At 45.3% G+C, this 27368-nt stretch overlaps 25 non-coding genes across 25 annotated transcripts; all 25 read right to left on the bottom strand.

The window, feature by feature from the left end:
* Positions 1-765: 765 nt before the first annotated feature.
* On the bottom strand, positions 766-847 carry trnal-cag (transfer RNA leucine (anticodon CAG)). The gene has a single exon. It is a non-coding gene; the product is annotated as a tRNA-Leu (tRNA).
* A 973-nt stretch (positions 848-1820) lies between these two features.
* Positions 1821-1902, bottom strand: trnal-cag (transfer RNA leucine (anticodon CAG)). The gene has a single exon. It is a non-coding gene; the product is annotated as a tRNA-Leu (tRNA).
* Positions 1903-2875: 973 nt separating this feature from the next.
* Positions 2876-2957, bottom strand: trnal-cag (transfer RNA leucine (anticodon CAG)). The gene has a single exon. It is a non-coding gene; the product is annotated as a tRNA-Leu (tRNA).
* Positions 2958-3930: 973 nt separating this feature from the next.
* On the bottom strand, positions 3931-4012 carry trnal-cag (transfer RNA leucine (anticodon CAG)). The gene has a single exon. It is a non-coding gene; the product is annotated as a tRNA-Leu (tRNA).
* A 973-nt stretch (positions 4013-4985) lies between these two features.
* trnal-cag (transfer RNA leucine (anticodon CAG)) lies at positions 4986-5067 on the bottom strand. Its single transcript has one exon. It is a non-coding gene; the product is annotated as a tRNA-Leu (tRNA).
* A 973-nt stretch (positions 5068-6040) lies between these two features.
* Positions 6041-6122, bottom strand: trnal-cag (transfer RNA leucine (anticodon CAG)). The gene has a single exon. It is a non-coding gene; the product is annotated as a tRNA-Leu (tRNA).
* Positions 6123-7095: 973 nt separating this feature from the next.
* Positions 7096-7177, bottom strand: trnal-cag (transfer RNA leucine (anticodon CAG)). The gene has a single exon. It is a non-coding gene; the product is annotated as a tRNA-Leu (tRNA).
* Positions 7178-8150: 973 nt separating this feature from the next.
* On the bottom strand, positions 8151-8232 carry trnal-cag (transfer RNA leucine (anticodon CAG)). Its single transcript has one exon. It is a non-coding gene; the product is annotated as a tRNA-Leu (tRNA).
* Positions 8233-9205: 973 nt separating this feature from the next.
* trnal-cag (transfer RNA leucine (anticodon CAG)) lies at positions 9206-9287 on the bottom strand. The gene has a single exon. It is a non-coding gene; the product is annotated as a tRNA-Leu (tRNA).
* A 973-nt stretch (positions 9288-10260) lies between these two features.
* Positions 10261-10342, bottom strand: trnal-cag (transfer RNA leucine (anticodon CAG)). Its single transcript has one exon. It is a non-coding gene; the product is annotated as a tRNA-Leu (tRNA).
* A 973-nt stretch (positions 10343-11315) lies between these two features.
* trnal-cag (transfer RNA leucine (anticodon CAG)) lies at positions 11316-11397 on the bottom strand. The gene has a single exon. It is a non-coding gene; the product is annotated as a tRNA-Leu (tRNA).
* A 2028-nt stretch (positions 11398-13425) lies between these two features.
* trnal-cag (transfer RNA leucine (anticodon CAG)) lies at positions 13426-13507 on the bottom strand. Its single transcript has one exon. It is a non-coding gene; the product is annotated as a tRNA-Leu (tRNA).
* A 973-nt stretch (positions 13508-14480) lies between these two features.
* On the bottom strand, positions 14481-14562 carry trnal-cag (transfer RNA leucine (anticodon CAG)). The gene has a single exon. It is a non-coding gene; the product is annotated as a tRNA-Leu (tRNA).
* Positions 14563-15535: 973 nt separating this feature from the next.
* On the bottom strand, positions 15536-15617 carry trnal-cag (transfer RNA leucine (anticodon CAG)). The gene has a single exon. It is a non-coding gene; the product is annotated as a tRNA-Leu (tRNA).
* Positions 15618-16590: 973 nt separating this feature from the next.
* Positions 16591-16672, bottom strand: trnal-cag (transfer RNA leucine (anticodon CAG)). The gene has a single exon. It is a non-coding gene; the product is annotated as a tRNA-Leu (tRNA).
* Positions 16673-17645: 973 nt separating this feature from the next.
* On the bottom strand, positions 17646-17727 carry trnal-cag (transfer RNA leucine (anticodon CAG)). The gene has a single exon. It is a non-coding gene; the product is annotated as a tRNA-Leu (tRNA).
* Positions 17728-18700: 973 nt separating this feature from the next.
* Positions 18701-18782, bottom strand: trnal-cag (transfer RNA leucine (anticodon CAG)). The gene has a single exon. It is a non-coding gene; the product is annotated as a tRNA-Leu (tRNA).
* Positions 18783-19755: 973 nt separating this feature from the next.
* Positions 19756-19837, bottom strand: trnal-cag (transfer RNA leucine (anticodon CAG)). Its single transcript has one exon. It is a non-coding gene; the product is annotated as a tRNA-Leu (tRNA).
* Positions 19838-20810: 973 nt separating this feature from the next.
* Positions 20811-20892, bottom strand: trnal-cag (transfer RNA leucine (anticodon CAG)). The gene has a single exon. It is a non-coding gene; the product is annotated as a tRNA-Leu (tRNA).
* Positions 20893-21865: 973 nt separating this feature from the next.
* Positions 21866-21947, bottom strand: trnal-cag (transfer RNA leucine (anticodon CAG)). Its single transcript has one exon. It is a non-coding gene; the product is annotated as a tRNA-Leu (tRNA).
* A 973-nt stretch (positions 21948-22920) lies between these two features.
* trnal-cag (transfer RNA leucine (anticodon CAG)) lies at positions 22921-23002 on the bottom strand. Its single transcript has one exon. It is a non-coding gene; the product is annotated as a tRNA-Leu (tRNA).
* A 973-nt stretch (positions 23003-23975) lies between these two features.
* trnal-cag (transfer RNA leucine (anticodon CAG)) lies at positions 23976-24057 on the bottom strand. The gene has a single exon. It is a non-coding gene; the product is annotated as a tRNA-Leu (tRNA).
* Positions 24058-25030: 973 nt separating this feature from the next.
* trnal-cag (transfer RNA leucine (anticodon CAG)) lies at positions 25031-25112 on the bottom strand. Its single transcript has one exon. It is a non-coding gene; the product is annotated as a tRNA-Leu (tRNA).
* Positions 25113-26085: 973 nt separating this feature from the next.
* On the bottom strand, positions 26086-26167 carry trnal-cag (transfer RNA leucine (anticodon CAG)). The gene has a single exon. It is a non-coding gene; the product is annotated as a tRNA-Leu (tRNA).
* A 973-nt stretch (positions 26168-27140) lies between these two features.
* Positions 27141-27222, bottom strand: trnal-cag (transfer RNA leucine (anticodon CAG)). Its single transcript has one exon. It is a non-coding gene; the product is annotated as a tRNA-Leu (tRNA).
* Positions 27223-27368: the final 146 nt, after the last annotated feature.

Here is a 27368-nt window from a genome sequence, read left to right on the forward strand (position 1 = left end):
TCAATATTTATTCCTATATCAACATCACTGACAAAAACAGATTATCTGGTCATGAACACATTGCTGTTTGTGGGATCGTGCTGTGTGCATACTGGCTGCGCCATTTCCCACATTACAACAGTGACTCACTTTAAAAATACTTCATTGGCTGTAAAGCGTTTTGGGACATGAAAGGCGCCAACACACTGCAGAAAATGTTACCCGATAGCTGGCAAAATGCGAGCTGTTGTGAGAAATACGTGTGTTGGTTGCATTGCAGGCATGATAAACTTAATGACTGGCGCTGCCTGTTAAGTGATGTCGTAACAATGTACGTGTTGTGTGATTGCACAGGAGGAAGGATTGTGATGCAACTCAGTAAATGTGCAGAATTGGAGTACGCTTTTCTGCAGTTACAGTCGGTTCATTATCAAAATAGCCGAGTGGTTTAAGGTGCCAAACTCAAAGACTGTAACCCTTACCTTACCAAAGGTTGGTGTATTCTGGGACGTGGGTGCCAAGCCCACTTCTAGCGGCGTGGTTTCCAATCCCACTTCTGACATTTACTTTTTATCCACACAAATGCGGCCAGCGTGCAAAAAGCATGCTCAACTGGCCTTCAATTTTCAAGTGGTGACATCAAACACTTCGATGGTATTGCCATTTGCCAACAAACTAAAGGCACCGCTCACAGTCCAACTACTTTTCCACACCAAAATGGCCCCATTGTGAAACAGGTGCCCATGCTTGTGCTGACAGAATGCAAGTGTTACGCAGGGAAAATTCTGGCAGCGGTGGGATTTGAACCCACGCCTCCGAAGAGACTGGAACCTGGATCCAGCGCCTTAGACCGCTCGGCCACGCTACCACTGGAAGCAGCTTCTGTTCTGGAACGAGTGACCGTTGAGTGTAATGTGACTTTGTTATGCGGAAAATAATAATTAAGGCAATTAAAGTGGTAGACAGTGAACTCTCGAGAAACGATTTTGCAACATACCGGTCACAGGAACCTACGTATCCACAGGGCAACAACAGAAATTAGGTGCATGTTGGGACAAACCAGTTACAACATTCATTCAATATTTATTCCTATATCAACATCACTGACAAAAACAGATTATCTGGTCATGAACACATTGCTGTTTGTGGGATCGTGCTGTGTGCATACTGGCTGCGCCATTTCCCACATTACAACAGTGACTCACTTTAAAAATACTTCATTGGCTGTAAAGCGTTTTGGGACATGAAAGGCGCCAACACACTGCAGAAAATGTTACCCGATAGCTGGCAAAATGCGAGCTGTTGTGAGAAATACGTGTGTTGGTTGCATTGCAGGCATGATAAACTTAATGACTGGCGCTGCCTGTTAAGTGATGTCGTAACAATGTACGTGTTGTGTGATTGCACAGGAGGAAGGATTGTGATGCAACTCAGTAAATGTGCAGAATTGGAGTACGCTTTTCTGCAGTTACAGTCGGTTCATTATCAAAATAGCCGAGTGGTTTAAGGTGCCAAACTCAAAGACTGTAACCCTTACCTTACCAAAGGTTGGTGTATTCTGGGACGTGGGTGCCAAGCCCACTTCTAGCGGCGTGGTTTCCAATCCCACTTCTGACATTTACTTTTTATCCACACAAATGCGGCCAGCGTGCAAAAAGCATGCTCAACTGGCCTTCAATTTTCAAGTGGTGACATCAAACACTTCGATGGTATTGCCATTTGCCAACAAATTAAAGGCACCGCTCACAGTCCAACTACTTTTCCACACCAAAATGGCCCCATTGTGAAACAGGTGCCCATGCTTGTGCTGACAGAATGCAAGTGTTACGCAGGGAAAATTCTGGCAGCGGTGGGATTTGAACCCACGCCTCCGAAGAGACTGGAACCTGGATCCAGCGCCTTAGACCGCTCGGCCACGCTACCACTGGAAGCAGCTTCTGTTCTGGAACGAGTGACCGTTGAGTGTAATGTGACTTTGTTATGCGGAAAATAATAATTAAGGCAATTAAAGTGGTAGACAGTGAACTCTCGAGAAACGATTTTGCAACATACCGGTCACAGGAACCTACGTATCCACAGGGCAACAACAGAAATTAGGTGCATGTTGGGACAAACCAGTTACAACATTCATTCAATATTTATTCCTATATCAACATCACTGACAAAAACAGATTATCTGGTCATGAACACATTGCTGTTTGTGGGATCGTGCTGTGTGCATACTGGCTGCGCCATTTCCCACATTACAACAGTGACTCACTTTAAAAATACTTCATTGGCTGTAAAGCGTTTTGGGACATGAAAGGCGCCAACACACTGCAGAAAATTTTACCCGATAGCTGGCAAAATGCGAGCTGTTGTGAGAAATACGTGTGTTGGTTGCATTGTAGGCATGATAAACTTAATGACTGGCGCTGCCTGTTAAGTGATGTCGTAACAATGTACGTGTTGTGTGATTGCACAGGAGGAAGGATTGTGATGCAACTCAGTAAATGTGCAGAATTGGAGTACGCTTTTCTGCAGTTACAGTCGGTTCATTATCAAAATAGCCGAGTGGTTTAAGGTGCCAAACTCAAAGACTGTAACCCTTACCTTACCAAAGGTTGGTGTATTCTGGGACGTGGGTGCCAAGCCCACTTCTAGCGGCGTGGTTTCCAATCCCACTTCTGACATTTACTTTTTATCCACACAAATGCGGCCAGCGTGCAAAAAGCATGCTCAACTGGCCTTCAATTTTCAAGTGGTGACATCAAACACTTCGATGGTATTGCCATTTGCCAACAAACTAAAGGCACCGCTCACAGTCCAACTACTTTTCCACACCAAAATGGCCCCATTGTGAAACAGGTGCCCATGCTTGTGCTGACAGAATGCAAGTGTTACGCAGGGAAAATTCTGGCAGCGGTGGGATTTGAACCCACGCCTCCGAAGAGACTGGAACCTGGATCCAGCGCCTTAGACCGCTCGGCCACGCTACCACTGGAAGCAGCTTCTGTTCTGGAACGAGTGACCGTTGAGTGTAATGTGACTTTGTTATGCGGAAAATAATAATTAAGGCAATTAAAGTGGTAGACAGTGAACTCTCGAGAAACGATTTTGCAACATACCGGTCACAGGAACCTACGTATCCACAGGGCAACAACAGAAATTAGGTGCATGTTGGGACAAACCAGTTACAACATTCATTCAATATTTATTCCTATATCAACATCACTGACAAAAACAGATTATCTGGTCATGAACACATTGCTGTTTGTGGGATCGTGCTGTGTGCATACTGGCTGCGCCATTTCCCACATTACAACAGTGACTCACTTTAAAAATACTTCATTGGCTGTAAAGCGTTTTGGGACATGAAAGGCGCCAACACACTGCAGAAAATTTTACCCGATAGCTGGCAAAATGCGAGCTGTTGTGAGAAATACGTGTGTTGGTTGCATTGCAGGCATGATAAACTTAATGATTGGCGCTGCCTGTTAAGTGATGTCGTAACAATGTACGTGTTGTGTGATTGCACAGGAGGAAGGATTGTGATGCAACTCAGTAAATGTGCAGAATTGGAGTACGCTTTTCTGCAGTTACAGTCGGTTCATTATCAAAATAGCCGAGTGGTTTAAGGTGCCAAACTCAAAGACTGTAACCCTTACCTTACCAAAGGTTGGTGTATTCTGGGACGTGGGTGCCAAGCCCACTTCTAGCGGCGTGGTTTCCAATCCCACTTCTGACATTTACTTTTTATCCACACAAATGCGGCCAGCGTGCAAAAAGCATGCTCAACTGGCCTTCAATTTTCAAGTGGTGACATCAAACTCTTCGATGGTATTGCCATTTGCCAACAAACGAAAGGCACCGCTCACAGTCCAACTACTTTTCCACACCAAAATGGGCCCATTGTGAAACAGGTGCCCATGCTTGTGCTGACAGAATGCAAGTGTTACGCAGGGAAAATTCTGGCAGCGGTGGGATTTGAACCCACGCCTCCGAAGAGACTGGAACCTGGATCCAGCGCCTTAGACCGCTCGGCCACGCTACCACTGGAAGCAGCTTCTGTTCTGGAACGAGTGACCGTTGAGTGTAATGTGACTTTGTTATGCGGAAAATAATAATTAAGGCAATTAAAGTGGTAGACAGTAAACTCTCGAGAAACGATTTTGCAACATACCGGTCACAGGCACCTACGTATCCACAGGGCAACAACAGAAATTAGGTGCATGTTGGGACAAACCAGTTACAACATTCATTCAATATTTATTCCTATATCAACATCACTGACAAAAACAGATTATCTGGTCATGAACACATTGCTGTTTGTGGGATCGTGCTGTGTGCATACTGGCTGCGCCATTTCCCACATTACAACAGTGACTCACTTTAAAAATACTTCATTGGCTGTAAAGCGTTTTGGGACATGAAAGGCGCCAACACACTGCAGAAAATTTTACCCGATAGCTGGCAAAATGCGAGCTGTTGTGAGAAATACGTGTGTTGGTTGCATTGCAGGCATGATAAACTTAATGATTGGCGCTGCCTGTTAAGTGATGTCGTAACAATGTACGTGTTGTGTGATTGCACAGGAGGAAGGATTGTGATGCAACTCAGTAAATGTGCAGAATTGGAGTACGCTTTTCTGCAGTTACAGTCGGTTCATTATCAAAATAGCCGAGTGGTTTAAGGTGCCAAACTCAAAGACTGTAACCCTTACCTTACCAAAGGTTGGTGTATTCTGGGACGTGGGTGCCAAGCCCACTTCTAGCGGCGTGGTTTCCAATCCCACTTCTGACATTTACTTTTTATCCACACAAATGCGGCCAGCGTGCAAAAAGCATGCTCAACTGGCCTTCAATTTTCAAGTGGTGACATCAAACACTTCGATGGTATTGCCATTTGCCAACAAACGAAAGGCACCGCTCACAGTCCAACTACTTTTCCACACCAAAATGGGCCCATTGTGAAACAGGTGCCCATGCTTGTGCTGACAGAATGCAAGTGTTACGCAGGGAAAATTCTGGCAGCGGTGGGATTTGAACCCACGCCTCCGAAGAGACTGGAACCTGGATCCAGCGCCTTAGACCGCTCGGCCACGCTACCACTGGAAGCAGCTTCTGTTCTGGAACGAGTGACCGTTGAGTGTAATGTGACTTTGTTATGCGGAAAATAATAATTAAGGCAATTAAAGTGGTAGACAGTAAACTCTCGAGAAACGATTTTGCAACATACCGGTCACAGGCACCTACGTATCCACAGGGCAACAACAGAAATTAGGTGCATGTTGGGACAAACCAGTTACAACATTCATTCAATATTTATTCCTATATCAACATCACTGACAAAAACAGATTATCTGGTCATGAACACATTGCTGTTTGTGGGATCGTGCTGTGTGCATACTGGCTGCGCCATTTCCCACATTACAACAGTGACTCACTTTAAAAATACTTCATTGGCTGTAAAGCGTTTTGGGACATGAAAGGCGCCAACACACTGCAGAAAATTTTACCCGATAGCTGGCAAAATGCGAGCTGTTGTGAGAAATACGTGTGTTGGTTGCATTGCAGGCATGATAAACTTAATGATTGGCGCTGCCTGTTAAGTGATGTCGTAACAATGTACGTGTTGTGTGATTGCACAGGAGGAAGGATTGTGATGCAACTCAGTAAATGTGCAGAATTGGAGTACGCTTTTCTGCAGTTACAGTCGGTTCATTATCAAAATAGCCGAGTGGTTTAAGGTGCCAAACTCAAAGACTGTAACCCTTACCTTACCAAAGGTTGGTGTATTCTGGGACGTGGGTGCCAAGCCCACTTCTAGCGGCGTGGTTTCCAATCCCACTTCTGACATTTACTTTTTATCCACACAAATGCGGCCAGCGTGCAAAAAGCATGCTCAACTGGCCTTCAATTTTCAAGTGGTGACATCAAACACTTCGATGGTATTGCCATTTGCCAACAAACTAAAGGCACCGCTCACAGTCCAACTACTTTTCCACACCAAAATGGCCCCATTGTGAAACAGGTGCCCATGCTTGTGCTGACAGAATGCAAGTGTTACGCAGGGAAAATTCTGGCAGCGGTGGGATTTGAACCCACGCCTCCGAAGAGACTGGAACCTGGATCCAGCGCCTTAGACCGCTCGGCCACGCTACCACTGGAAGCAGCTTCTGTTCTGGAACGAGTGACCGTTGAGTGTAATGTGACTTTGTTATGCGGAAAATAATAATTAAGGCAATTAAAGTGGTAGACAGTGAACTCTCGAGAAACGATTTTGCAACATACCGGTCACAGGAACCTACGTATCCACAGGGCAACAACAGAAATTAGGTGCATGTTGGGACAAACCAGTTACAACATTCATTCAATATGTATTCCTATATCAACATCACTGACAAAAACAGATTATCTGGTCATGAACACATTGCTGTTTGTGGGATCGTGCTGTGTGCATACTGGCTGCGCCATTTCCCACATTAGAACAGTGACTCACTTTAAAAATACTTCATTGGCTGTAAAGCGTTTTGGGACATGAAAGGCGCCAACACACTGCAGAAAATGTTACCCGATAGCTGGCAAAATGCGAGCTGTTGTGAGAAATACGTGTGTTGGTTGCATTGCAGGCATGATAAACTTAATGACTGGCGCTGCCTGTTAAGTGATGTCGTAACAATGTACGTGTTGTGTGATTGCACAGGAGGAAGGATTGTGATGCAACTCAGTAAATGTGCAGAATTGGAGTACGCTTTTCTGCAGTTACAGTCGGTTCATTATCAAAATAGCCGAGTGGTTTAAGGTGCCAAACTCAAAGACTGTAACCCTTACCTTACCAAAGGTTGGTGTATTCTGGGACGTGGGTGCCAAGCCCACTTCTAGCGGCGTGGTTTCCAATCCCACTTCTGACATTTACTTTTTATCCACACAAATGCGGCCAGCGTGCAAAAAGCATGCTCAACTGGCCTTCAATTTTCAAGTGGTGACATCAAACTCTTCGATGGTATTGCCATTTGCCAACAAACTAAAGGCACCGCTCACAGTCCAACTACTTTTCCACACCAAAATGGCCCCATTGTGAAACAGGTGCCCATGCTTGTGCTGACAGAATGCAAGTGTTACGCAGGGAAAATTCTGGCAGCGGTGGGATTTGAACCCACGCCTCCGAAGAGACTGGAACCTGGATCCAGCGCCTTAGACCGCTCGGCCACGCTACCACTGGAAGCAGCTTCTGTTCTGGAACGAGTGACCGTTGAGTGTAATGTGACTTTGTTATGCGGAAAATAATAATTAAGGCAATTAAAGTGGTAGACAGTGAACTCTCGAGAAACGATTTTGCAACATACCGGTCACAGGAACCTACGTATCCACAGGGCAACAACAGAAATTAGGTGCATGTTGGGACAAACCAGTTACAACATTCATTCAATATTTATTCCTATATCAACATCACTGACAAAAACAGATTATCTGGTCATGAACACATTGCTGTTTGTGGGATCGTGCTGTGTGCATACTGGCTGCGCCATTTCCCACATTACAACAGTGACTCACTTTAAAAATACTTCATTGGCTGTAAAGCGTTTTGGGACATGAAAGGCGCCAACACACTGCAGAAAATTTTACCCGATAGCTGGCAAAATGCGAGCTGTTGTGAGAAATACGTGTGTTGGTTGCATTGCAGGCATGATAAACTTAATGATTGGCGCTGCCTGTTAAGTGATGTCGTAACAATGTACGTGTTGTGTGATTGCACAGGAGGAAGGATTGTGATGCAACTCAGTAAATGTGCAGAATTGGAGTACGCTTTTCTGCAGTTACAGTCGGTTCATTATCAAAATAGCCGAGTGGTTTAAGGTGCCAAACTCAAAGACTGTAACCCTTACCTTACCAAAGGTTGGTGTATTCTGGGACGTGGGTGCCAAGCCCACTTCTAGCGGCGTGGTTTCCAATCCCACTTCTGACATTTACTTTTTATCCACACAAATGCGGCCAGCGTGCAAAAAGCATGCTCAACTGGCCTTCAATTTTCAAGTGGTGACATCAAACACTTCGATGGTATTGCCATTTGCCAACAAACGAAAGGCACCGCTCACAGTCCAACTACTTTTCCACACCAAAATGGGCCCATTGTGAAACAGGTGCCCATGCTTGTGCTGACAGAATGCAAGTGTTACGCAGGGAAAATTCTGGCAGCGGTGGGATTTGAACCCACGCCTCCGAAGAGACTGGAACCTGGATCCAGCGCCTTAGACCGCTCGGCCACGCTACCACTGGAAGCAGCTTCTGTTCTGGAACGAGTGACCGTTGAGTGTAATGTGACTTTGTTATGCGGAAAATAATAATTAAGGCAATTAAAGTGGTAGACAGTAAACTCTCGAGAAACGATTTTGCAACATACCGGTCACAGGCACCTACGTATCCACAGGGCAACAACAGAAATTAGGTGCATGTTGGGACAAACCAGTTACAACATTCATTCAATATTTATTCCTATATCAACATCACTGACAAAAACAGATTATCTGGTCATGAACACATTGCTGTTTGTGGGATCGTGCTGTGTGCATACTGGCTGCGCCATTTCCCACATTACAACAGTGACTCACTTTAAAAATACTTCATTGGCTGTAAAGCGTTTTGGGACATGAAAGGCGCCAACACACTGCAGAAAATTTTACCCGATAGCTGGCAAAATGCGAGCTGTTGTGAGAAATACGTGTGTTGGTTGCATTGCAGGCATGATAAACTTAATGATTGGCGCTGCCTGTTAAGTGATGTCGTAACAATGTACGTGTTGTGTGATTGCACAGGAGGAAGGATTGTGATGCAACTCAGTAAATGTGCAGAATTGGAGTACGCTTTTCTGCAGTTACAGTCGGTTCATTATCAAAATAGCCGAGTGGTTTAAGGTGCCAAACTCAAAGACTGTAACCCTTACCTTACCAAAGGTTGGTGTATTCTGGGACGTGGGTGCCAAGCCCACTTCTAGCGGCGTGGTTTCCAATCCCACTTCTGACATTTACTTTTTATCCACACAAATGCGGCCAGCGTGCAAAAAGCATGCTCAACTGGCCTTCAATTTTCAAGTGGTGACATCAAACACTTCGATGGTATTGCCATTTGCCAACAAACTAAAGGCACCGCTCACAGTCCAACTACTTTTCCACACCAAAATGGCCCCATTGTGAAACAGGTGCCCATGCTTGTGCTGACAGAATGCAAGTGTTACGCAGGGAAAATTCTGGCAGCGGTGGGATTTGAACCCACGCCTCCGAAGAGACTGGAACCTGGATCCAGCGCCTTAGACCGCTCGGCCACGCTACCACTGGAAGCAGCTTCTGTTCTGGAACGAGTGACCGTTGAGTGTAATGTGACTTTGTTATGCGGAAAATAATAATTAAGGCAATTAAAGTGGTAGACAGTGAACTCTCGAGAAACGATTTTGCAACATACCGGTCACAGGAACCTACGTATCCACAGGGCAACAACAGAAATTAGGTGCATGTTGGGACAAACCAGTTACAACATTCATTCAATATGTATTCCTATATCAACATCACTGACAAAAACAGATTATCTGGTCATGAACACATTGCTGTTTGTGGGATCGTGCTGTGTGCATACTGGCTGCGCCATTTCCCACATTAGAACAGTGACTCACTTTAAAAATACTTCATTGGCTGTAAAGCGTTTTGGGACATGAAAGGCGCCAACACACTGCAGAAAATGTTACCCGATAGCTGGCAAAATGCGAGCTGTTGTGAGAAATACGTGTGTTGGTTGCATTGCAGGCATGATAAACTTAATGACTGGCGCTGCCTGTTAAGTGATGTCGTAACAATGTACGTGTTGTGTGATTGCACAGGAGGAAGGATTGTGATGCAACTCAGTAAATGTGCAGAATTGGAGTACGCTTTTCTGCAGTTACAGTCGGTTCATTATCAAAATAGCCGAGTGGTTTAAGGTGCCAAACTCAAAGACTGTAACCCTTACCTTACCAAAGGTTGGTGTATTCTGGGACGTGGGTGCCAAGCCCACTTCTAGCGGCGTGGTTTCCAATCCCACTTCTGACATTTACTTTTTATCCACACAAATGCGGCCAGCGTGCAAAAAGCATGCTCAACTGGCCTTCAATTTTCAAGTGGTGACATCAAACACTTCGATGGTATTGCCATTTGCCAACAAACTAAAGGCACCGCTCACAGTCCAACTACTTTTCCACACCAAAATGGCCCCATTGTGAAACAGGTGCCCATGCTTGTGCTGACAGAATGCAAGTGTTACGCAGGGAAAATTCTGGCAGCGGTGGGATTTGAACCCACGCCTCCGAAGAGACTGGAACCTGGATCCAGCGCCTTAGACCGCTCGGCCACGCTACCACTGGAAGCAGCTTCTGTTCTGGAACGAGTGACCGTTGAGTGTAATGTGACTTTGTTATGCGGAAAATAATAATTAAGGCAATTAAAGTGGTAGACAGTGAACTCTCGAGAAACGATTTTGCAACATACCGGTCACAGGAACCTACGTATCCACAGGGCAACAACAGAAATTAGGTGCATGTTGGGACAAACCAGTTACAACATTCATTCAATATTTATTCCTATATCAACATCACTGACAAAAACAGATTATCTGGTCATGAACACATTGCTGTTTGTGGGATCGTGCTGTGTGCATACTGGCTGCGCCATTTCCCACATTACAACAGTGACTCACTTTAAAAATACTTCATTGGCTGTAAAGCGTTTTGGGACATGAAAGGCGCCAACACACTGCAGAAAATTTTACCCGATAGCTGGCAAAATGCGAGCTGTTGTGAGAAATACGTGTGTTGGTTGCATTGCAGGCATGATAAACTTAATGATTGGCGCTGCCTGTTAAGTGATGTCGTAACAATGTACGTGTTGTGTGATTGCACAGGAGGAAGGATTGTGATGCAACTCAGTAAATGTGCAGAATTGGAGTACGCTTTTCTGCAGTTACAGTCGGTTCATTATCAAAATAGCCGAGTGGTTTAAGGTGCCAAACTCAAAGACTGTAACCCTTACCTTACCAAAGGTTGGTGTATTCTGGGACGTGGGTGCCAAGCCCACTTCTAGCGGCGTGGTTTCCAATCCCACTTCTGACATTTACTTTTTATCCACACAAATGCGGCCAGCGTGCAAAAAGCATGCTCAACTGGCCTTCAATTTTCAAGTGGTGACATCAAACACTTCGATGGTATTGCCATTTGCCAACAAACTAAAGGCACCGCTCACAGTCCAACTACTTTTCCACACCAAAATGGCCCCATTGTGAAACAGGTGCCCATGCTTGTGCTGACAGAATGCAAGTGTTACGCAGGGAAAATTCTGGCAGCGGTGGGATTTGAACCCACGCCTCCGAAGAGACTGGAACCTGGATCCAGCGCCTTAGACCGCTCGGCCACGCTACCACTGGAAGCAGCTTCTGTTCTGGAACGAGTGACCGTTGAGTGTAATGTGACTTTGTTATGCGGAAAATAATAATTAAGGCAATTAAAGTGGTAGACAGTGAACTCTCGAGAAACGATTTTGCAACATACCGGTCACAGGAACCTACGTATCCACAGGGCAACAACAGAAATTAGGTGCATGTTGGGACAAACCAGTTACAACATTCATTCAATATTTATTCCTATATCAACATCACTGACAAAAACAGATTATCTGGTCATGAACACATTGCTGTTTGTGGGATCGTGCTGTGTGCATACTGGCTGCGCCATTTCCCACATTACAACAGTGACTCACTTTAAAAATACTTCATTGGCTGTAAAGCGTTTTGGGACATGAAAGGCGCCAACACACTGCAGAAAATTTTACCCGATAGCTGGCAAAATGCGAGCTGTTGTGAGAAATACGTGTGTTGGTTGCATTGCAGGCATGATAAACTTAATGACTGGCGCTGCCTGTTAAGTGATGTCGTAACAATGTACGTGTTGTGTGATTGCACAGGAGGAAGGATTGTGATGCAACTCAGTAAATGTGCAGAATTGGAGTACGCTTTTCTGCAGTTACAGTCGGTTCATTATCAAAATAGCCGAGTGGTTTAAGGTGCCAAACTCAAAGACTGTAACCCTTACCTTACCAAAGGTTGGTGTATTCTGGGACGTGGGTGCCAAGCCCACTTCTAGCGGCGTGGTTTCCAATCCCACTTCTGACATTTACTTTTTATCCACACAAATGCGGCCAGCGTGCAAAAAGCATGCTCAACTGGCCTTCAATTTTCAAGTGGTGACATCAAACACTTCGATGGTATTGCCATTTGCCAACAAACTAAAGGCACCGCTCACAGTCCAACTACTTTTCCACACCAAAATGGCCCCATTGTGAAACAGGTGCCCATGCTTGTGCTGACAGAATGCAAGTGTTACGCAGGGAAAATTCTGGCAGCGGTGGGATTTGAACCTACGCCTCCGAAGAGACTGGAACCTGGATCCAGCGCCTTAGACCGCTCGGCCACGCTACCACTGGAAGCAGCTTCTGTTCTGGAACGAGTGACCGTTGAGTGTAATGTGACTTTGTTATGCGGAAAATAATAATTAAGGCAATTAAAGTGGTAGACAGTGAACTCTCGAGAAACGATTTTGCAACATACCGGTCACAGGAACCTACGTATCCACAGGGCAACAACAGAAATTAGGTGCATGTTGGGACAAACCAGTTACAACATTCATTCAATATTTATTCCTATATCAACATCACTGACAAAAACAGATTATCTGGTCATGAACACATTGCTGTTTGTGGGATCGTGCTGTGTGCATACTGGCTGCGCCATTTCCCACATTACAACAGTGACTCACTTTAAAAATACTTCATTGGCTGTAAAGCGTTTTGGGACATGAAAGGCGCCAACACACTGCAGAAAATGTTACCCGATAGCTGGCAAAATGCGAGCTGTTGTGAGAAATACGTGTGTTGGTTGCATTGCAGGCATGATAAACTTAATGACTGGCGCTGCCTGTTAAGTGATGTCGTAACAATGTACGTGTTGTGTGATTGCACAGGAGGAAGGATTGTGATGCAACTCAGTAAATGTGCAGAATTGGAGTACGCTTTTCTGCAGTTACAGTCGGTTCATTATCAAAATAGCCGAGTGGTTTAAGGTGCCAAACTCAAAGACTGTAACCCTTACCTTACCAAAGGTTGGTGTATTCTGGGACGTGGGTGCCAAGCCCACTTCTAGCGGCGTGGTTTCCAATCCCACTTCTGACATTTACTTTTTATCCACACAAATGCGGCCAGCGTGCAAAAAGCATGCTCAACTGGCCTTCAATTTTCAAGTGGTGACATCAAACACTTCGATGGTATTGCCATTTGCCAACAAACTAAAGGCACCGCTCACAGTCCAACTACTTTTCCACACCAAAATGGCCCCATTGTGAAACAGGTGCCCATGCTTGTGCTGACAGAATGCAAGTGTTACGCAGGGAAAATTCTGGCAGCGGTGGGATTTGAACCCACGCCTCCGAAGAGACTGGAACCTGGATCCAGCGCCTTAGACCGCTCGGCCACGCTACCACTGGAAGCAGCTTCTGTTCTGGAACGAGTGACCGTTGAGTGTAATGTGACTTTGTTATGCGGAAAATAATAATTAAGGCAATTAAAGTGGTAGACAGTGAACTCTCGAGAAACGATTTTGCAACATACCGGTCACAGGAACCTACGTATCCACAGGGCAACAACAGAAATTAGGTGCATGTTGGGACAAACCAGTTACAACATTCATTCAATATTTATTCCTATATCAACATCACTGACAAAAACAGATTATCTGGTCATGAACACATTGCTGTTTGTGGGATCGTGCTGTGTGCATACTGGCTGCGCCATTTCCCACATTACAACAGTGACTCACTTTAAAAATACTTCATTGGCTGTAAAGCGTTTTGGGACATGAAAGGCGCCAACACACTGCAGAAAATTTTACCCGATAGCTGGCAAAATGCGAGCTGTTGTGAGAAATACGTGTGTTGGTTGCATTGCAGGCATGATAAACTTAATGATTGGCGCTGCCTGTTAAGTGATGTCGTAACAATGTACGTGTTGTGTGATTGCACAGGAGGAAGGATTGTGATGCAACTCAGTAAATGTGCAGAATTGGAGTACGCTTTTCTGCAGTTACAGTCGGTTCATTATCAAAATAGCCGAGTGGTTTAAGGTGCCAAACTCAAAGACTGTAACCCTTACCTTACCAAAGGTTGGTGTATTCTGGGACGTGGGTGCCAAGCCCACTTCTAGCGGCGTGGTTTCCAATCCCACTTCTGACATTTACTTTTTATCCACACAAATGCGGCCAGCGTGCAAAAAGCATGCTCAACTGGCCTTCAATTTTCAAGTGGTGACATCAAACACTTCGATGGTATTGCCATTTGCCAACAAACTAAAGGCACCGCTCACAGTCCAACTACTTTTCCACACCAAAATGGCCCCATTGTGAAACAGGTGCCCATGCTTGTGCTGACAGAATGCAAGTGTTACGCAGGGAAAATTCTGGCAGCGGTGGGATTTGAACCCACGCCTCCGAAGAGACTGGAACCTGGATCCAGCGCCTTAGACCGCTCGGCCACGCTACCACTGGACGCAGCTTCTGTTCTGGAACGAGTGACCGTTGAGTGAAATGTGACTTTGCCATGCGGAAAATAATAATTAAGGCAATTAAAGTGGTAGACAGTGAACTCTCGAGAAACGATTTTGCAACATACCGGTCACAGGAAGCTACGTATCCACAGGGCAACAACAGAAATTAGGTGCATGTTGGGACAAACCAGTTACAACATTCATTCAATATTTATTCCTATATCAACATCACTGACAAAAACAGATTATCTGGTCATGAACACATTGCTGTTTGTGGGATCGTGCTGTGTGCATACTGGCTGCGCCATTTCCCACATTACAACAGTGACTCACTTTAAAAATACTTCATTGGCTGTAAAGCGTTTTGGGACATGAAAGGCGCCAACACACTGCAGAAAATTTTACCCGATAGCTGGCAAAATGCGAGCTGTTGTGAGAAATACGTGTGTTGGTTGCATTGCAGGCATGATAAACTTAATGATTGGCGCTGCCTGTTAAGTGATGTCGTAACAATGTAGGTGTTGTGTGATTGCACAGGAGGAAGGATTGTGATGCAACTCAGTAAATGTGCAGAATTGGAGTACGCTTTTCTGCAGTTACAGTCGGTTCATTATCAAAATAGCCGAGTGGTTTAAGGTGCCAAACTCAAAGACTGTAACCCTTACCTTACCAAAGGTTGGTGTATTCTGGGACGTGGGTGCCAAGCCCACTTCTAGCGGCGTGGTTTCCAATCCCACTTCTGACATTTACTTTTTATCCACACAAATGCGGCCAGCGTGCAAAAAGCATGCTCAACTGGCCTTCAATTTTCAAGTGGTGACATCAAACTCTTCGATGGTATTGCCATTTGCCAACAAACGAAAGGCACCGCTCACAGTCCAACTACTTTTCCACACCAAAATGGGCCCATTGTGAAACAGGTGCCCATGCTTGTGCTGACAGAATGCAAGTGTTACGCAGGGAAAATTCTGGCAGCGGTGGGATTTGAACCCACGCCTCCGAAGAGACTGGAACCTGGATCCAGCGCCTTAGACCGCTCGGCCACGCTACCACTGGAAGCAGCTTCTGTTCTGGAACGAGTGACCGTTGAGTGTAATGTGACTTTGTTATGCGGAAAATAATAATTAAGGCAATTAAAGTGGTAGACAGTAAACTCTCGAGAAACGATTTTGCAACATACCGGTCACAGGCACCTACGTATCCACAGGGCAACAACAGAAATTAGGTGCATGTTGGGACAAACCAGTTACAACATTCATTCAATATTTATTCCTATATCAACATCACTGACAAAAACAGATTATCTGGTCATGAACACATTGCTGTTTGTGGGATCGTGCTGTGTGCATACTGGCTGCGCCATTTCCCACATTACAACAGTGACTCACTTTAAAAATACTTCATTGGCTGTAAAGCGTTTTGGGACATGAAAGGCGCCAACACACTGCAGAAAATTTTACCCGATAGCTGGCAAAATGCGAGCTGTTGTGAGAAATACGTGTGTTGGTTGCATTGCAGGCATGATAAACTTAATGATTGGCGCTGCCTGTTAAGTGATGTCGTAACAATGTACGTGTTGTGTGATTGCACAGGAGGAAGGATTGTGATGCAACTCAGTAAATGTGCAGAATTGGAGTACGCTTTTCTGCAGTTACAGTCGGTTCATTATCAAAATAGCCGAGTGGTTTAAGGTGCCAAACTCAAAGACTGTAACCCTTACCTTACCAAAGGTTGGTGTATTCTGGGACGTGGGTGCCAAGCCCACTTCTAGCGGCGTGGTTTCCAATCCCACTTCTGACATTTACTTTTTATCCACACAAATGCGGCCAGCGTGCAAAAAGCATGCTCAACTGGCCTTCAATTTTCAAGTGGTGACATCAAACACTTCGATGGTATTGCCATTTGCCAACAAACTAAAGGCACCGCTCACAGTCCAACTACTTTTCCACACCAAAATGGCCCCATTGTGAAACAGGTGCCCATGCTTGTGCTGACAGAATGCAAGTGTTACGCAGGGAAAATTCTGGCAGCGGTGGGATTTGAACCCACGCCTCCGAAGAGACTGGAACCTGGATCCAGCGCCTTAGACCGCTCGGCCACGCTACCACTGGAAGCAGCTTCTGTTCTGGAACGAGTGACCGTTGAGTGTAATGTGACTTTGTTATGCGGAAAATAATAATTAAGGCAATTAAAGTGGTAGACAGTGAACTCTCGAGAAACGATTTTGCAACATACCGGTCACAGGAACCTACGTATCCACAGGGCAACAACAGAAATTAGGTGCATGTTGGGACAAACCAGTTACAACATTCATTCAATATTTATTCCTATATCAACATCACTGACAAAAACAGATTATCTGGTCATGAACACATTGCTGTTTGTGGGATCGTGCTGTGTGCATACTGGCTGCGCCATTTCCCACATTACAACAGTGACTCACTTTAAAAATACTTCATTGGCTGTAAAGCGTTTTGGGACATGAAAGGCGCCAACACACTGCAGAAAATGTTACCCGATAGCTGGCAAAATGCGAGCTGTTGTGAGAAATACGTGTGTTGGTTGCATTGCAGGCATGATAAACTTAATGACTGGCGCTGCCTGTTAAGTGATGTCGTAACAATGTACGTGTTGTGTGATTGCACAGGAGGAAGGATTGTGATGCAACTCAGTAAATGTGCAGAATTGGAGTACGCTTTTCTGCAGTTACAGTCGGTTCATTATCAAAATAGCCGAGTGGTTTAAGGTGCCAAACTCAAAGACTGTAACCCTTACCTTACCAAAGGTTGGTGTATTCTGGGACGTGGGTGCCAAGCCCACTTCTAGCGGCGTGGTTTCCAATCCCACTTCTGACATTTACTTTTTATCCACACAAATGCGGCCAGCGTGCAAAAAGCATGCTCAACTGGCCTTCAATTTTCAAGTGGTGACATCAAACACTTCGATGGTATTGCCATTTGCCAACAAACTAAAGGCACCGCTCACAGTCCAACTACTTTTCCACACCAAAATGGCCCCATTGTGAAACAGGTGCCCATGCTTGTGCTGACAGAATGCAAGTGTTACGCAGGGAAAATTCTGGCAGCGGTGGGATTTGAACCCACGCCTCCGAAGAGACTGGAACCTGGATCCAGCGCCTTAGACCGCTCGGCCACGCTACCACTGGAAGCAGCTTCTGTTCTGGAACGAGTGACCGTTGAGTGTAATGTGACTTTGTTATGCGGAAAATAATAATTAAGGCAATTAAAGTGGTAGACAGTGAACTCTCGAGAAACGATTTTGCAACATACCGGTCACAGGAACCTACGTATCCACAGGGCAACAACAGAAATTAGGTGCATGTTGGGACAAACCAGTTACAACATTCATTCAATATTTATTCCTATATCAACATCACTGACAAAAACAGATTATCTGGTCATGAACACATTGCTGTTTGTGGGATCGTGCTGTGTGCATACTGGCTGCGCCATTTCCCACATTACAACAGTGACTCACTTTAAAAATACTTCATTGGCTGTAAAGCGTTTTGGGACATGAAAGGCGCCAACACACTGCAGAAAATTTTACCCGATAGCTGGCAAAATGCGAGCTGTTGTGAGAAATACGTGTGTTGGTTGCATTGCAGGCATGATAAACTTAATGACTGGCGCTGCCTGTTAAGTGATGTCGTAACAATGTACGTGTTGTGTGATTGCACAGGAGGAAGGATTGTGATGCAACTCAGTAAATGTGCAGAATTGGAGTACGCTTTTCTGCAGTTACAGTCGGTTCATTATCAAAATAGCCGAGTGGTTTAAGGTGCCAAACTCAAAGACTGTAACCCTTACCTTACCAAAGGTTGGTGTATTCTGGGACGTGGGTGCCAAGCCCACTTCTAGCGGCGTGGTTTCCAATCCCACTTCTGACATTTACTTTTTATCCACACAAATGCGGCCAGCGTGCAAAAAGCATGCTCAACTGGCCTTCAATTTTCAAGTGGTGACATCAAACACTTCGATGGTATTGCCATTTGCCAACAAACTAAAGGCACCGCTCACAGTCCAACTACTTTTCCACACCAAAATGGCCCCATTGTGAAACAGGTGCCCATGCTTGTGCTGACAGAATGCAAGTGTTACGCAGGGAAAATTCTGGCAGCGGTGGGATTTGAACCCACGCCTCCGAAGAGACTGGAACCTGGATCCAGCGCCTTAGACCGCTCGGCCACGCTACCACTGGAAGCAGCTTCTGTTCTGGAACGAGTGACCGTTGAGTGTAATGTGACTTTGTTATGCGGAAAATAATAATTAAGGCAATTAAAGTGGTAGACAGTGAACTCTCGAGAAACGATTTTGCAACATACCGGTCACAGGAACCTACGTATCCACAGGGCAACAACAGAAATTAGGTGCATGTTGGGACAAACCAGTTACAACATTCATTCAATATTTATTCCTATATCAACATCACTGACAAAAACAGATTATCTGGTCATGAACACATTGCTGTTTGTGGGATCGTGCTGTGTGCATACTGGCTGCGCCATTTCCCACATTACAACAGTGACTCACTTTAAAAATACTTCATTGGCTGTAAAGCGTTTTGGGACATGAAAGGCGCCAACACACTGCAGAAAATGTTACCCGATAGCTGGCAAAATGCGAGCTGTTGTGAGAAATACGTGTGTTGGTTGCATTGCAGGCATGATAAACTTAATGACTGGCGCTGCCTGTTAAGTGATGTCGTAACAATGTACGTGTTGTGTGATTGCACAGGAGGAAGGATTGTGATGCAACTCAGTAAATGTGCAGAATTGGAGTACGCTTTTCTGCAGTTACAGTCGGTTCATTATCAAAATAGCCGAGTGGTTTAAGGTGCCAAACTCAAAGACTGTAACCCTTACCTTACCAAAGGTTGGTGTATTCTGGGACGTGGGTGCCAAGCCCACTTCTAGCGGCGTGGTTTCCAATCCCACTTCTGACATTTACTTTTTATCCACACAAATGCGGCCAGCGTGCAAAAAGCATGCTCAACTGGCCTTCAATTTTCAAGTGGTGACATCAAACACTTCGATGGTATTGCCATTTGCCAACAAACTAAAGGCACCGCTCACAGTCCAACTACTTTTCCACACCAAAATGGCCCCATTGTGAAACAGGTGCCCATGCTTGTGCTGACAGAATGCAAGTGTTACGCAGGGAAAATTCTGGCAGCGGTGGGATTTGAACCCACGCCTCCGAAGAGACTGGAACCTGGATCCAGCGCCTTAGACCGCTCGGCCACGCTACCACTGGAAGCAGCTTCTGTTCTGGAACGAGTGACCGTTGAGTGTAATGTGACTTTGTTATGCGGAAAATAATAATTAAGGCAATTAAAGTGGTAGACAGTGAACTCTCGAGAAACGATTTTGCAACATACCGGTCACAGGAACCTACGTATCCACAGGGCAACAACAGAAATTAGGTGCATGTTGGGACAAACCAGTTACAACATTCATTCAATATTTATTCCTATATCAACATCACTGACAAAAACAGATTATCTGGTCATGAACACATTGCTGTTTGTGGGATCGTGCTGTGTGCATACTGGCTGCGCCATTTCCCACATTACAACAGTGACTCACTTTAAAAATACTTCATTGGCTGTAAAGCGTTTTGGGACATGAAAGGCGCCAACACACTGCAGAAAATTTTACCCGATAGCTGGCAAAATGCGAGCTGTTGTGAGAAATACGTGTGTTGGTTGCATTGCAGGCATGATAAACTTAATGACTGGCGCTGCCTGTTAAGTGATGTCGTAACAATGTACGTGTTGTGTGATTGCACAGGAGGAAGGATTGTGATGCAACTCAGTAAATGTGCAGAATTGGAGTACGCTTTTCTGCAGTTACAGTCGGTTCATTATCAAAATAGCCGAGTGGTTTAAGGTGCCAAACTCAAAGACTGTAACCCTTACCTTACCAAAGGTTGGTGTATTCTGGGACGTGGGTGCCAAGCCCACTTCTAGCGGCGTGGTTTCCAATCCCACTTCTGACATTTACTTTTTATCCACACAAATGCGGCCAGCGTGCAAAAAGCATGCTCAACTGGCCTTCAATTTTCAAGTGGTGACATCAAACTCTTCGATGGTATTGCCATTTGCCAACAAACGAAAGGCACCGCTCACAGTCCAACTACTTTTCCACACCAAAATGGCCCCATTGTGAAACAGGTGCCCATGCTTGTGCTGACAGAATGCAAGTGTTACGCAGGGAAAATTCTGGCAGCGGTGGGATTTGAACCCACGCCTCCGAAGAGACTGGAACCTGGATCCAGCGCCTTAGACCGCTCGGCCACGCTACCACTGGACGCAGCTTCTGTTCTGGAACGAGTGACCGTTGAGTGAAATGTGACTTTGCCATGCGGAAAATAATAATTAAGGCAATTAAAGTGGTAGACAGTGAACTCTCGAGAAACGATTTTGCAACATACCGGTCACAGGAACCTACGTATCCACAGGGCAACAACAGAAATTAGGTGCATGTTGGGACAAACCAGTTACAACATTCATTCAATATTTATTCCTATATCAACATCACTGACAAAAACAGATTATCTGCTCATGAACACATTGCTGTTTGTGGGATCGTGCTGTGTGCATACTGGCTGCGCCATTTCCCACATTACAACAGTGACTCACTTTAAAAATACTTCATTGGCTGTAAAGCGTTTTGGGACATGAAAGGCGCCAACACACTGCAGAAAATTTTACCCGATAGCTGGCAAAATGCGAGCTGTTGTGAGAAATACGTGTGTTGGTTGCATTGCAGGCATGATAAACTTAATGATTGGCGCTGCCTGTTAAGTGATGTCGTAACAATGTACGTGTTGTGTGATTGCACAGGAGGAAGGATTGTGATGCAACTCAGTAAATGTGCAGAATTGGAGTACGCTTTTCTGCAGTTACAGTCGGTTCATTATCAAAATAGCCGAGTGGTTTAAGGTGCCAAACTCAAAGACTGTAACCCTTACCTTACCAAAGGTTGGTGTATTCTGGGACGTGGGTGCCAAGCCCACTTCTAGCGGCGTGGTTTCCAATCCCACTTCTGACATTTACTTTTTATCCACACAAATGCGGCCAGCGTGCAAAAAGCATGCTCAACTGGCCTTCAATTTTCAAGTGGTGACATCAAACTCTTCGATGGTATTGCCATTTGCCAACAAACGAAAGGCACCGCTCACAGTCCAACTACTTTTCCACACCAAAATGGGCCCATTGTGAAACAGGTGCCCATGCTTGTGCTGACAGAATGCAAGTGTTACGCAGGGAAAATTCTGGCAGCGGTGGGATTTGAACCCACGCCTCCGAAGAGACTGGAACCTGGATCCAGCGCCTTAGACCGCTCGGCCACGCTACCACTGGAAGCAGCTTCTGTTCTGGAACGAGTGACCGTTGAGTGTAATGTGACTTTGTTATGCGGATAATAATAATTAAGGCAATTAAAGTGGTAGACAGTAAACTCTCGAGAAACGATTTTGCAACATACCGGTCACAGGCACCTACGTATCCACAGGGCAACAACAGAAATTAGGTGCATGTTGGGACAAACCAGTTACAACATTCATTCAATATTTATTCCTATATCAACATCACTGACAAAAACAGATTATCTGGTCATGAACACATTGCTGTTTGTGGGATCGTGCTGTGTGCATACTGGCTGCGCCATTTCCCACATTACAACAGTGACTCACTTTAAAAATACTTCATTGGCTGTAAAGCGTTTTGGGACATGAAAGGCGCCAACACACTGCAGAAAATTTTACCCGATAGCTGGCAAAATGCGAGCTGTTGTGAGAAATACGTGTGTTGGTTGCATTGCAGGCATGATAAACTTAATGACTGGCGCTGCCTGTTAAGTGATGTCGTAACAATGTACGTGTTGTGTGATTGCACAGGAGGAAGGATTGTGATGCAACTCAGTAAATGTGCAGAATTGGAGTACGCTTTTCTGCAGTTACAGTCGGTTCATTATCAAAATAGCCGAGTGGTTTAAGGTGCCAAACTCAAAGACTGTAACCCTTACCTTACCAAAGGTTGGTGTATTCTGGGACGTGGGTGCCAAGCCCACTTCTAGCGGCGTGGTTTCCAATCCCACTTCTGACATTTACTTTTTATCCACACAAATGCGGCCAGCGTGCAAAAAGCATGCTCAACTGGCCTTCAATTTTCAAGTGGTGACATCAAACTCTTCGATGGTATTGCCATTTGCCAACAAACGAAAGGCACCGCTCACAGTCCAACTACTTTTCCACACCAAAATGGCCCCATTGTGAAACAGGTGCCCATGCTTGTGCTGACAGAATGCAAGTGTTACGCAGGGAAAATTCTGGCAGCGGTGGGATTTGAACCCACGCCTCCGAAGAGACTGGAACCTGGATCCAGCGCCTTAGACCGCTCGGCCACGCTACCACTGGACGCAGCTTCTGTTCTGGAACGAGTGACCGTTGAGTGAAATGTGACTTTGCCATGCGGAAAATAATAATTAAGGCAATTAAAGTGGTAGACAGTGAACTCTCGAGAAACGATTTTGCAACATACCGGTCACAGGAACCTACGTATCCACAGGGCAACAACAGAAATTAGGTGCATGTTGGGACAAACCAGTTACAACATTCATTCAATATTTATTCCTATATCAACATCACTGACAAAAACAGATTATCTGGTCATGAACACATTGCTGTTTGTGGGATCGTGCTGTGTGCATCCTGGCTGCGCCATTTCCCACATTACAACAGTGACTCACTTTAAAAATACTTCATTGGCTGTAAAGCGTTTTGGGACATGAAAGGCGCCAACACACTGCAGAAAATTTTACCCGATAGCTGGCAAAATGCGAGCTGTTGTGAGAAATACGTGTGTTGGTTGCATTGCAGGCATGATAAACTTAATGACTGGCGCTGCCTGTTAAGTGATGTCGTAACAATGTACGTGTTGTGTGATTGCACAGGAGGAAGGATTGTGATGCAACTCAGTAAATGTGCAGAATTGGAGTACGCTTTTCTGCAGTTACAGTCGGTTCATTATCAAAATAGCCGAGTGGTTTAAGGTGCCAAACTCAAAGACTGTAACCCTTACCTTACCAAAGGTTGGTGTATTCTGGGACGTGGGTGCCAAGCCCACTTCTAGCGGCGTGGTTTCCAATCCCACTTCTGACATTTACTTTTTATCCACACAAATGCGGCCAGCGTGCAAAAAGCATGCTCAACTGGCCTTCAATTTTCAAGTGGTGACATCAAACACTTCGATGGTATTGCCATTTGCCAACAAACTAAAGGCACCGCTCACAGTCCAACTACTTTTCCACACCAAAATGGCCCCATTGTGAAACAGGTGCCCATGCTTGTGCTGACAGAATGCAAGTGTTACGCAGGGAAAATTCTGGCAGCGGTGGGATTTGAACCCACGCCTCCGAAGAGACTGGAACCTGGATCCAGCGCCTTAGACCGCTCGGCCACGCTACCACTGGAAGCAGCTTCTGTTCTGGAACGAGTGACCGTTGAGTGTAATGTGACTTTGTTATGCGGAAAATAATAATTAAGGCAATTAAAGTGGTAGACAGTGAACTCTCGAGAAACGATTTTGCAACATACCGGTCACAGGAACCTACGTATCCACAGGGCAACAACAGAAATTAGGTGCATGTTGGGACAAACCAGTTACAACATTCATTCAATATTTATTCCTATATCAACATCACTGACAAAAACAGATTATCTGGTCATGAACACATTGCTGTTTGTGGGATCGTGCTGTGTGCATACTGGCTGCGCCATTTCCCACATTACAACAGTGACTCACTTTAAAAATACTTCATTGGCTGTAAAGCGTTTTGGGACATGAAAGGCGCCAACACACTGCAGAAAACTTTACCCGATAGCTGGCAAAATGCGAGCTGTTGTGAGAAATACGTGTGTTGGTTGCATTGCAGGCATGATAAACTTAATGACTGGCGCTGCCTGTTAAGTGATGTCGTAACAATGTACGTGTTGTGTGATTGCACAGGAGGAAGGATTGTGATGCAACTCAGTAAATGTGCAGAATTGGAGCACGCTTTTCTGCAGTTACAGTCGGTTCATTATCAAAATAGCCGAGTGGTTTAAGGTGCCAAACTCAAAGACTGTAACCCTTACCTTACCAAAGGTTGGTGTATTCTGGGACGTGGGTGCCAAGCCCACTTCTAGCGGCGTGGTTTCCAATCCCACTTCTGACATTTACTTTTTATCCACACAAATGCGGCCAGCGTGCAAAAAGCATGCTCAACTGGCCTTCAATTTTCAAGTGGTGACATCAAACACTTCGATGGTATTGCCATTTGCCAACAAACTAAAGGCACCGCTCACAGTCCAACTACTTTTCCACACCAAAATGGCCCCATTGTGAAACAGGTGCCCATGCTTGTGCTGACAGAATGCAAGTGTTACGCAGGGAAAATTCTGGCAGCGGTGGGATTTGAACCCACGCCTCCGAAGAGACTGGAACCTGGATCCAGCGCCTTAGACCGCTCGGCCACGCTACCACTGGAAGCAGCTTCTGTTCTGGAACGAGTGACCGTTGAGTGTAATGTGACTTTGTTATGCGGAAAATAATAATTAAGGCAATTAAAGTGGTAGACAGTGAACTCTCGAGAAACGATTTTGCAACATACCGGTCACAGGAACCTACGTATCCACAGGGCAACAACAGAAATTAGGTGCATGTTGGGACAAACCAGTTACAACATTCATTCAATATTTATTCCTATATCAACATCACTGACAAAAACAGATTATCTGGTCATGAACACATTGCTGTTTGTGGGATCGTGCTGTGTGCATACTGGCTGCGCCATTTCCCACATTACAACAGTGACTCACTTTAAAAATACTTCATTGGCTGTAAAGCGTTTTGGGACATGAAAGGCGCCAACACACTGCAGAAAACTTTACCCGATAGCTGGCAAAATGCGAGCTGTTGTGAGAAATACGTGTGTTGGTTGCATTGCAGGCATGATAAACTTAATGACTGGCGCTGCCTGTTAAGTGATGTCGTAACAATGTACGTGTTGTGTGATTGCACAGGAGGAAGGATTGTGATGCAACTCAGTAAATGTGCAGAATTGGAGCACGCTTTTCTGCAGTTACAGTCGGTTCATTGTCAGGGTGGCCGAGTGGTTTAAGGTGCCAAACTCAAAGACTGTAACCCTTACCTTACCAAAGGTTGGTGTATTCTGGGACGTGGGTGCCAAGCCCACTTCTAGCGGCGTGGTTTCCAATCCCACTTCTGACATTTACTTTTTATCCACACAAATGCGGCCAGCGTGCAAAAAGCATGCTCAACTGGCCTTCAATTTTCAAGTGGTGACATCAAACACTTCGATGGTATTGCCATTTGCCAACAAACTAAAGGCACCGCTCACAGTCCAACTACTTTTCCACACCAAAATGGCCCCATTGTGAAACAGGTGCCCATGCTTGTGCTGACAGAATGCAAGTGTTACGCAGGGAAAATTCTGGCAGCGGTGGGATTTGAACCCACGCCTCCGAAGAGACTGGAACCTGGATCCAGCGCCTTAGACCGCTCGGCCACGCTACCACTGGAAGCAGCTTCTGTTCTGGAACGAGTGACCGTTGAGTGTAATGTGACTTTGTTATGCGGAAAATAATAATTAAGGCAATTAAAGTGGTAGACAGTGAACTCTCGAGAAACGATTTTGCAACATACCGGTCACAGGAACCTACGTATCCACAGGGCAACAACAGAAATTAGGTGCATGTTGGGACAAACCAGTTACAACATTCATTCAATATTTATTCCTATATCAACATCACTGACAAAAACAGATTATCTGGTCATGAACACATTGCTGTTTGTGGGATCGTGCTGTGTGCATACTGGCTGCGCCATTTCCCACATTACAACAGTGACTCACTTTAAAAATACTTCATTGGCTGTAAAGCGTTTTGGGACATGAAAGGCGCCAACACACTGCAGAAAATTTTACCCGATAGCTGGCAAAATGCGAGCTGTTGTGAGAAATACGTGTGTTGGTTGCATTGCAGGCATGATAAACTTAATGACTGGCGCTGCCTGTTAAGTGATGTCGTAACAATGTACGTGTTGTGTGATTGCACAGGAGGAAGGATTGTGATGCAACTCAGTAAATGTGCAGAATTGGAGTACGCTTTTCTGCAGTTACAGTCGGTTCATTATCAAAATAGCCGAGTGGTTTAAGGTGCCAAACTCAAAGACTGTAACCCTTACCTTACCAAAGGTTGGTGTATTCTGGGACGTGGGTGCCAAGCCCACTTCTAGCGGCGTGGTTTCCAATCCCACTTCTGACATTTACTTTTTATCCACACAAATGCGGCCAGCGTGCAAAAAGCATGCTCAACTGGCCTTCAATTTTCAAGTGGTGACATCAAACTCTTCGATGGTATTGCCATTTGCCAACAAACGAAAGGCACCGCTCACAGTCCAACTACTTTTCCACACCAAAATGGCCCCATTGTGAAACAGGTGCCCATGCTTGTGCTGACAGAATGCAAGTGTTACGCAGGGAAAATTCTGGCAGCGGTGGGATTTGAACCCACGCCTCCGAAGAGACTGGAACCTGGATCCAGCGCCTTAGACCGCTCGGCCACGCTACCACTGGAAGCAGCTTCTGTTCTGGAACGAGTGACCGTTGAGTGTAATGTGACTTTGTTATGCGGAAAATAATAATTAAGGCAATTAAAGTGGTAGACAGTGAACTCTCGAGAAACGATTTTGCAACATACCGGTCACAGGAACCTAC

Source organism: Pristiophorus japonicus, chromosome 8, assembly GCF_044704955.1.
Source record: "Pristiophorus japonicus isolate sPriJap1 chromosome 8, sPriJap1.hap1, whole genome shotgun sequence".
In the NCBI taxonomy this organism is placed as follows: domain Eukaryota; kingdom Metazoa; phylum Chordata; class Chondrichthyes; family Pristiophoridae; genus Pristiophorus; species Pristiophorus japonicus.